This window comes from Mercenaria mercenaria, chromosome 12 (genome assembly GCF_021730395.1).
Source record: "Mercenaria mercenaria strain notata chromosome 12, MADL_Memer_1, whole genome shotgun sequence".
In the NCBI taxonomy this organism is placed as follows: Eukaryota; Metazoa; Mollusca; class Bivalvia; order Venerida; family Veneridae; genus Mercenaria; species Mercenaria mercenaria.
The window spans coordinates 75851751-75862707 of record NC_069372.1 but is presented as its reverse complement, the minus strand read 5'-3'; the positions used below and the strand labels follow the sequence as shown (position 1 = coordinate 75862707).

Here is a 10957-nt window from a genome sequence, read left to right as displayed (position 1 = left end):
CAGGTTGAGGAACACTTATTGATTTATTGAAACTGTATGAGCATGCTCGATTAGTTGGTCAGAATTATGAGGGAATTGAATTCAAACTGTTCCATAAAATTTAAATGCTTTTAACAAGAGTTTAAGAGTTAGTCAGATTCGAACCACAATCATGCAGAAGATGTAATTACTTGTCACAAATGACAGGGCTCAAATTTTGCACTCGCTAAATGCGAGTGGATTTCATGGATATAATGTAGACAGAAATTTCACACGATTTATTTTGCAAAATTTAATACAGATAATAGTCAAAATTGTTGCGGTTTTTGTTAATGTTTGTAGATTCGCTTTCATTTGAGGACAAGGCAGTGACAGTGTTTTCCCCACTTGCAGATAACAGAAAACACGACATCTTTTGTTGGTTAGCCATTTTTATATGTCCGAAGGGACGTATAATGTTATGGTCCCGGTGTCCGTCCGTTAGCAATTTCGTGTCCGCTTGTAACTCTTGAACCCCTTGAAGGATTTCAAAGAAACTTGACACAAATGTTCACTACACTGAGACGACGTGCAGAGCACTTGTTTCGGATGACTAGATTCAAGGTCAATGTCACACTTAGGAGACTAAATTAAATTCGTGAAAAGTCATATGAGTGTTTTTCGTGTCCGCTCTGTAACTCTTGAACTGCTTGAATAATTTCAAAGAAACTTGGCACAAATATTCACCAGACTGAGGCGACATGCAGAGCGCATGTTTTGGATTACTCGCTCCAAGGTCAAGGTCACACTTAGGGGTCAAAGGTCATATATGACTTTGCTTTATGTATATTGCTCTGCATTGCAGTACTCTTTGTATTTATTTGGCAGATCCCTTTTTGTTCTCTTACAATAATTTTTTTTTAATTACTTCCCTTTTTTGTTACTATAAATAGCTTATTTTGAAACTTTTTTATTATTGGCCGTAGGGAAAAACCAAGACCACTTTTCTGTGGTACAACATGGATAGTACATCCAATTTTTAGATGTATTTTGACATAACTTTACCTGGTAAGAATTTTTTGTAGACTTAGAAATTATTTTTTTTTGGAATTTCTCCTTTTTTGTTGTTCCTGTCCGTTGGGCTTCAACAGTCAAGTTCTTTAAATTTAGCTCCCATCCTCTGCTTGGAGGTGCTCTTGTTTGTTGAATGGCTTACTGAATAAAGAGATGCAGAGGTCTATCTGATAATTAAATCTAGAATGCAGGCTACGTTACTACTTCGTACATACGGTTGAATCGGTACTTACTTATAATACTGGGTACGAAAATTTGCGTTGCCGTAGTTTCAGCCAGTAGTTAAGTTACGCCATCAGTGATGCGTTCCGAATTACTTTGAGAGTCATTTTTTGCTAAAACGCACAAAATTGTACGTCTAGGAAAACCATGCAAGCAATATTGATGTTCTAGCATGATTTTTTAGGATATTCTAACATTTTTAATTGAAAGTCTAAATTTGCAAGTAGATTTTCAGATTTAGCAACAAGAAAAAAAAAGCTACGTGCTAAAATTTGCAATTGGTCAAAAAAGTGAAATTTGAGCTCTGCAAATGCAAACCGAAGCCGCTCACATTAGTTGTTGGAAGACTGTTTCGATGCATTCAATTCCAAGGCAGAACAAATTCTTCTTGCTACTTTACCAGGCTGTTTTTGCCTTTTAATGATATTGAGCAAACTGAAGGTCATAGACCACCAAGTCAAAGAAGTACATGGAATTCACTGGGATAAAGTAATGTTTGGCTGTTCTGGCTGATCAGTCGTGTAAACAAACCCATACAGTGATATTTTTTCAAAACTGAAATTTTTTAACGCATTTACATTGTTTCATTATACATTTTGACAAAATTTGCTACTGTTTTATTTTCATTGAAAAAAAGTTTTATTTAACGAATTTCTCCCGCCATGCCATCGTTATAATTGGGTTCATCTTATTGGCATGAAAATTGAAAAAAAACCAGCTTTTGCCAAAAAGATGTTAGACCTTAGAAAGTTCAAAACAGTTGCTTGTCCATGTTTTCTTAATTTGCTCACTTTTCACTATTTTCAGGCATCTCGGTCACAGAATGCTTTTTCCCTAAAATGAACACTGGGGTTATAGATATGGTCTATTATACAGAGTATTGTTGTACTGCTAAGAGTGCTCCAATGTTCTTGTTGACAGACTGAAACCACTTGCTTGCAGTTCATAAGGTATTTATTTCTGTCTTTCTTTTTCTTTATAGTTGCAGCTGTAGGAAGCAGTTTCAATCATTCAAAAAGCATGGTATACTGTAAAATCATTAGTATTTGTGTGGACAGATTTTTGTGGTTGCGTCAGTGCACAGAATCAAACATCAACATGATCAAGGAAAAAGTAAAGACTCCATTTCATTTTCTTGATATGAAAATCCATGATATGATATCTGAATGAAAAAGCATTTCTGGACAAAACCATAAAATTGTGTACATGTATGCAAATTTAAACAGTTATTAGCTCACCTGTCACAGTGACAAGGTGAGCTTTTGTGACCGCTTGATGTCCGTCGTGTGTCAACAGTTTGTAAAAAATCTTTTTCTTCAGAACCACTGGGCAGATTTACACCAAACTTCACAGGAATGATCATTGGGTGGTCCTCTTTCAAAATTGCCCAAAGAATTTGATTCCATATAGAATTCTGGTTGCCATGGCAACCGAAAAGAAAAACTTTGAAAATGATTTCTTGTCAGAAATTGTTAGCTGGATTTCAAAAATATTTTATGGAAATGATCTCTGGGTGACCCTCTACCAAAATTGCCTTAGCCATTCTGTTTCGGTTAAAAGCAAGTTCCTCTACCAAGTTAGTTCAGATTATCCCCCTTGGGTCAAATATGGCCCTGCCCTTTGGTCATATGGTTTACATAGACTTATTTAGGAAAAACTTTGGCCATCTCCACGGTGGGGAAACCAAGAATGCAACGTCATCAAAAAGCAGCGCAAATGAGCTGGCCACACACAAATTTACGTCGATTCAGGTAAGAAAAGTCTTGTAACTTTTTTATTACTGCAGCTTTCGACTCGAGATAAAGAGCACCGTACCCGGCCTGGAGTATACTATTCTGCGGTAGTGTTCCATGTTGTACGTATAGCTTGGTTTTTGCTCGAAAACACGAACAGTTGGCAAAGAGGGTATGAGCTGTACCACACTTTTGTCTAAGAAAGTGAGTTTTGATCGTATTTTCGTGAAATGAGGACAGATTTGACGCTCATTTAATATCAGTGACGAGCATAATAGTCAACCACTGTTTTATTTTGCTATTTACAAGGATATCTGACGATATTTTATTCAAAACAAACAACATTATTAAAATGAGAACATCCACACTGACGACTTTGTTGGAGAACATCCACACTCTTAATTACCATTATTGCAGTTATGCTTCCTAAAAGCTATGTCTTAGGCAGTCAAGCTATGTTGTTCAACAACCAGTGTCGTCTATACATACAATCAGCAGTTCTAACCATTTACCTCGAGTCTAGACCAGTTAAAATAGATCTGCCTAATCATATGGCAATGGCTGAGCACATGTTAGGCTAACATTAATCTCTGTGTATAGTGTGGCATAAGGACACGGTGTTCAGATTGGTTGCATCTTAGGAAAAAAAATATTTTAAGATAACAAGACAAATTTGCATAAAAGTCCTGCAAACAAAGTTTCAAAGCAAATAGACGGATAGTTAGTACTTTAACTAAATATTATAACTAAGATATTTTAAATCTTATTTCAGCAAATGGAAGTCTCTTTCAAATATCAAATACAATCCAACCTTATACATAAAAAGGGCATTATCACTTAAGGTGATTATGCACATTTGATAAACCGGCAGAAAGGCATACAATGTACATGTATTATCATTGCGTAGACTAAAGCCTGGGTTCTGCATACGGAACCGAAATTCATTTATTGAATGGCAATCCCATGACAACAATATTATATTTCTAAAGATAAAACGTGATATTAAAATTGTTCGAACATTAAATAGTTCTAAATAGTGTCTTTAAATCAGCTTGAAATGCGCTGATCTCTTAAAATAAAGGCAACGTCTATAGCCTAGTGGTAGAGCGTCCGCTTCGAGCGCGCGAGGTCGTGGGTTCGATCCCCGGCCGCGTCATACCAAAGACGTGAAGAATGGTATCAGTAGCTGCCTTACTTGGCGCTCAGCATTAAAAGGGAAACTGGCCTCTTCTCTCATACCCTCGTGGAGATTGATCCTATCAGGAATGAGGGGTCGAGAGTGAATAATATAAGTTGTAGAACTTCCTTCACAATCGACCTAAAATGAATTCTGTATAAACTAAAATAAAGGCACACGTAAGACCGTAGCTTATATTTTCGACTGAGAAGATTCATTAAAAGCTTCATTGGGGACAATTTACTTTTGAAAAGATGATTTAATTCCTATAGGCACATATTACAAAAAGTTACTTAAGGTCAAAACATTTTGTTAAGCAGAAAAAATCACATGACACTATCAATTTACATTTGCCAAAAGTTGCAAGTTTATTCTATAATTTGGAAAAAATCGGAGTTTAATCGAATTTTAAATCAGTGAAGAAAAACAAATGGATCAGAACTTGTAGAACTACCTTAGGCAACATACGGGAAAGATTTTCATGTGACGCCTTCAACTTTCGTCAGTATTTATACACCTTTCCACACTCCTCACATCCTTGGTTTTCTCTCTCCGCTGTGACTGTCTTAAGTGATCCCGCAGAGCAGGTTTTCTGGCTGAAGCTTAGCCCCTAATATCGCACTTCAATCAAATGCTGATTTATTAAAATAAATTTCCCATAATTTAAAATGTACTGCAATGCTATTGGACAAAAAATAATTTCAAACATTAAATACTGTTACAACTGTATTAATAAATTTACTAGTTGCGGACACTTTTTGATATTAGAAGATCTTAATAATTTCAAACTATTTTATAGAGCTTGAGCCATATTGTTCATTAATAGTAGTTCAGCCAGGAAAATTATAAGGGTGTTTAAGTATAGGTTTGTGGTTTGGCAAAAGAAATTTACATATACTTTGTTATCTCGCATATGTAATTGGTGCCAAAATTATTTAAGGATGAGAATCTGGCCTTGAGAAACAAAAAATAAAATCTGGAAAGTAGATCCCTCGGAAGCACCGAAAACAAAGCAAACAGTGAAAATTGCAGGCTCGGTTTGATTGAGTCTGTTCATGAGCAGTAATGGAAAATGCAACACTGCCCACGCCCCCTAGCACCGGCTTAAGCAGTATTCAATCTTCAAATCTAAATGAGTTGAAATCAATGATCCTGAAGGACCAGAAAATATAACAACACTGAGATGAAGTCGGGGCGACTTTTTACGGCCGCCACACAGCACTTAACACTCAAACAACACTAAATCATAGAAAGAAAGAGTTGTTTGACATGAAAATTGAACAGCATGTAAAGCATGTATATTACTTTACGAAACTAGTGTCAGTAGACTGATAAAAACATTGAATTCCGGAAAAGGACTGCCTAAAGGGGCTCCACACCGGACAGTTAAACGCCTTTAAAAACTCACCATTTTTAAAGAACTGTTACACATGTTCGTTTTGATGCATTTGCAATAGCGTGCGAGTGGTGAAATTTCGCATAACAAGATGGAACACAGTTTTCAGCAATTGTTTATCTTTATTTCTTTACAAATGGCATTCATTTTCAAAGGGAGACAACTTTTTCGGAATACTTTAGGTACAAATGACATTCATTTTCAAAGAGAGACAACTTTTTCCGATTATTTTAAGTAATCGTCGAGAAAAAGTTGTTTCCCTTTGAAAATGAATGCCATTTGTAAATAAATAAAGATAAACAATTGCTGAAAACTGTGTTCCACCTTGTTATGTGAAATTTCACCACTCGCACCCTATTGCAAATGCATCAAAACGAACATGTGTAACAGTTCTTTGAAAATGGTGAGTTTTTAAAGTGGTTTGACTGTCCGGAAGTGGGGCCCCTATAAGCAGTCATTTTCTGGAATTCAATGTTTATGTCAGTTTACTGACACTTGTTTCGTAAAGTAATATACATCTTTTACATGCTGTTCAATTTTCATGTCAAACAAATCTTTCTTTCTATGATTTGGTGTTGTTTGATTTTTGTTTCTCAAGGCCTTCTTCGTAACCTTAAATGAAATGAGAAGATTTATTTTTCTAATTATTGGCTACCTGTTTAGTATTTAATATTATTTTGTGAACAAATTTAAGCTCCGCATACAGTATGTGACTTACCGGGTTAATAAACGACTGGAAGTAAATGTTGATTTACCAGAATTAATTTCCCAACGACATTTGTTGTTGAACAACGTAGCTTGACTGCCTAAGACATAGCTTTTAGGAAGCATAACTGCAATAATTGTAATTAAGAGTGTGGATGTTCTCCAACAAAGTCGTCAGTGTGGATGTTCTCATTTTAATAATGTTGTTTGTTTTGAATAAAATATCGTCAGATATCCTTGAAAATAGCAGAATAAAACAATGATTGACTATTATGCTCGTCACTGATATGAAATGAGCGTCAAATCTGTCCTCAATTTACGAAAATACGATCAAAACTCACTTTCTTAGACAAAAGTGTGGTACAGCTCATACCCTCTTTGCCAACTGTTCGCGTTTTCGAGCAATAACCAAGCTAAACGTACAACATGGAACACTACCGCAGAATAGTATACTCCAGGCCGGGTACGGTGCTCTTTATCTCGAGTCGAAAACTGCGGTAATAAAAAAGTTACAAGACTTTTCTTACCTGAATCGACGTAAATTTGTGTGTGGTCAGCTCATTTGCGCTGGGTTCTGATGACGTTGCATTCTTGGTTTCCCCACCGTGATCTCTGTATTGAAACAGCTGAAAATATTTCAAATTGTTCAGAATAATGTCAATTTGTAATAGAAATTTTATATATATTTGTTTTAGTTTGCCTGCTTTCTGAAAGCTTTGAGTATGAAAACATGTCTTTTTTGTTGGGGTCTCTTTTTGTCAATTTACAATGTTTGATTTGTGTTTTACAGGCTTACTTCTTGAGAGCAGGCAGCTACAAAATGGAAGGTCAACAAAACCAGTATACTTAAAAAGCAAGAAAGAAACACCAGAAAATATGAAAAGACAGAAGAACTAGGGAACTTGAATAAAAAAATATTAAAGATAGGAATTCAGGATATACTTGGAAACTAAATTTATTTTGAGGACAGGAGTGATTGACTAAGCTTTGTTACTTTAAGAGATAAAGTACTATTATCACATTAGTTTTGTTATGCTCATAAAACATACTAAAGTTTCATTAATCTTATTTTAGATAATTGTTTTCTGGTTTATTTTACAAAGGTTGTCTACTAATTAACATAGTTATATTTAAGTAATATTTTCCATGAAATTTTAAAGAGAATGTTTTGTTATACCCCCACAAAACAAAGTTTTAGTGGTAGTAAGTTTGTCTGTCTTTCAGTCCGTTGGTTTTCATGGTTTCCGGATGATAACTCATGAAAAGCTTGACCGATTTAAATATTTTTTGGTACACAGGTGTAACATCAGAAAATACAGGTCAGGTTCGACTTTGGGGTCAGTAGGTCAAAGGTCAAGGTCACAGTGACCCTGAACAGTTAAACGGTTTCCGGATGATAACTTGAGAACGCTTTGGCCTAGGATCATAGCTTTTGTAAGAAAGGTGTATCGTGATAAAATACAGGTCGTTTGACTTTGAGGTCAGTAGATCAAAGGTCAAGGTCACAGTGATCCTGAACAGTTGAACCGTTTCCGGATGATAACTTGAGACCTTGAGCCTAGGATGATAAAGTTTGGTACACAGGTGTAATATCATGAAATACAGGTCAAGTTCGACTTTGAGGTTAGACAGTCAAAGGTCAAGGTCACAATAACGCAAAACAGTGAAACAGTTTTTGGATAATCGATTATAACTTGAGAATGCTTGAGCCTAGGATCATGAAAATTGTTAGGGAGGTTGATTATGACCAGCAGGTGACCCCTTTTAATGTTTAGGTCACAGGTCAAGGTCACACTGACCTGGTTCTTTAAAACGGTTTCCGGACAGTAACTTCAGAATGCTTGGGACGAGGATCACAAAATTTAGTACAAGGTTGGTCTTGACCAGCAGATGACCCGTATTGATTTTGAGTTCCAAAGGTCAGGATGACCCGAAACATTTAAACATTTCCCATACAACAACTTTAGAACACTTGGGCGGAGGATCATGAAACTTCATATGGAGATTGATCTGGACCAGCAGATGATCTGTATTGAATTTGATGTCAGTAGGTCAAAGCTGAAGAAAGTGCTGCTTTGTCATTGGCTTAGTTCTGTGATAAGGCCATATTGTGGGGGTATAATTCGTTACTCCTGTGACAACTCTAGTTTTTTATTTGTTTTTGTTGCAAGAGAAATGGTACATTGTACAATACAGATTAAAGCAAGTCACATTTTCTTTATTTTGATAATACTTATTTCAAGCCTGACAAAGCATCCAGTACTGTTAGTAAAAGTTGTTATTCACAGTTCAGCTAGCTTTATTTCATGTATGGATAAAACAAATTATGTGATCTGTGATCATCATAAATGTGTATATAGATAAAACTTAAACATGTGGACAGTTTATTCAATAAATAAAGTGTGGTGCAAGTCTTTGTAATGTGTATATAAAAGCGAAATTAGGATTTGTTTTACCAAGCATGGTACTAAGAGCGAGTAATTTCAGAATTACAATTAACATTAACACAAATAGGAAAAAATCAAGCCTGCACAAGAAGGCTAATATGTCTGCCTAGTCTGAGCTTTTAACCGGTCGTGATGCAAATAGATTTGCACATGTGTGTCTGTCTGTTACAATCTTGTTAACAGTGAGTTGCCAAATAGTAACTTTTCAGTTTGTATGATTTTAGCTCACCTGAGCACAATGTGAGCTGTTGTGATCGCCCTAAGTCTGTCATTGTGCTTCTTAACAATTTGCCTGTTAACACCCTAGTAGCCATTTTTTATGTCCCCGAGAGAGGCATATTAGTTTTCAACTGTCCGTCCATTCGTCACAATGTTAACTTTTTACATGAAGGCACTTGACTCGCGAACCACTGCACCCAGGACCTTCAAACTTCACGTGCTAATAGTACTTATTGAGTACACGACCCCTATTGACTTTGGGGTCACCAGGTCAAAAGTCAAGGCGCTGCGGGGGCATTTGTCACCATTAGTGACAGCTCTTGTTTTTTAAATGTTATAGGGACGAGTTGAAGTCTGATCGATTCCCGATTGAGGCAGTGCCTTATTTCATATTAGTGTAGTTTAATATGAAGTCTGGCTTCCCTGCTATTCTATCTTTGCTTGAAGTACAACCATACCTTGACAGTGTAGTTAAGAACGAAGGAAGTCTGACCTCCCTAGTATTCTCTACATGTTGAAAGTACAATCATACCTTGGAAAAGAAGTTTAACATGGTGACAATCTGACCCGACTGCTATTCTCCTAACGGTGGATGAACGGTTATGTCTTGATAGTGTAGAGATAGTACCTAAGTTTTTCAAATCATAGGTATGAAGTTAAAAAGCTTTGAAAGTAAGACAAATGTACATATATTTCTCAAAAATAGAATATTAACAATATTTTAACCAGAAGCGTAGAGTTATGAGCATTTAATATGTTCATATAAAAGAAAATTTTGTGATCAAGGAAATGTAACTCTTCTTGGACCTGGAGAGCAGAAACATCAAAGGGACATAATATAGCGAATATTTTCTACTTGGGTGCATTTGATTTAACATTCAACTGTGATCTGGATTTCAAAATAATGATCCATGATACTGTGTGCTAAAAATATAAAACAACTGGAACAGTCCTTTAACAGCAAAAAGATGCTGTAGCAGAATGAAAATTGTTTGGCTCTAACTGGGACTCGAACCCAGGACCTCTCACACCTAAGGCAAACACTCTACCACTTCCCTATAACAGCAGTAGCTATAGCACCGATTACATTACGTGAACTGGAACAGTTTTGTGACAATAACACATAATCTGCCCACTCCGGATTATCGGCGTATTCGCATTGTTACCTAACGGCAATTTTCGTTCAAAGAAAAATTATAATCTAATACTGCAAACGTTTTAATCGGTAAAAACTGCCCAAATATCTCTGACGTGTTTTTTAGAGTATGAACTTACTAACTGGTAGTACCAGTGAAATATAACTTACACTGAATCTTATATATTCGCCTTTTTTGCAGCTGGCGAATGGCAAAGACAGTGGGCTTTGTCCAAATATAAGCAATGCTCTTGTAAAAACCACTTTTTTTAAAAAAATCGAAGAATGCGAAGAGCTATGGTACGGTCTCTAGATAGTGAAGTTTAATCTTAAGTCAGTCTGGCTACTGTTGTAATGGCCTTAAGAATAACTTTCTCCATGTTGGAAACTCATTCATACCACAAGTATTTGAAGCTTAGTAAAAAAAAAATATAAGCAGCTTAGATATTTTAAATCTTTTTTTTCTTTTTTGTTGGATTTAACGTCGCACCGACACATGATAGGTCATATGGCGACTTTCCAGCTTTATTGGTGGAGGAAGACACCAGGTGCCCCTCCGTGCATTCATCACGAGCGGGCACCTGAGTAGAACCACCGACCTTCCGTAAGCCAGCTGGATGGCTTCCTCACATGAAGAATTCAACGCCCCGAGTGAGGCTCGAACCCACATCGATGAGGGGCAAGTGATTTCAAGTCAGCGACCTTAACCACTCGGCCACGGAGGCCCCTATTTTAAATCTATCTTATGATGTATAAAAGGATGTGAAATAATTTATGAATCTAAGAAAATAAATGGTAAGGGTAGTTTTCCCGGAAGCACAAACATGCCTATCAATAAAAGGTTAAAGCATGTTTATAGATAAAAAATGAACTTATGCTGTCACTACGGTA

The 10957-nt window shown here is 36.3% G+C and overlaps 1 long non-coding RNA gene across 1 annotated transcript; it reads left to right on the top strand.

The window, feature by feature from the left end:
• The first annotated feature begins 2065 nt into the window (after nucleotides 1-2065).
• On the top strand, nucleotides 2066-8676 carry LOC128547454 (uncharacterized). The gene is made up of 2 exons (XR_008366569.1): nucleotides 2066-2204; nucleotides 7056-8676. It is a non-coding gene; the product is annotated as an uncharacterized LOC128547454 (long non-coding RNA).
• Nucleotides 8677-10957: the final 2281 nt, after the last annotated feature.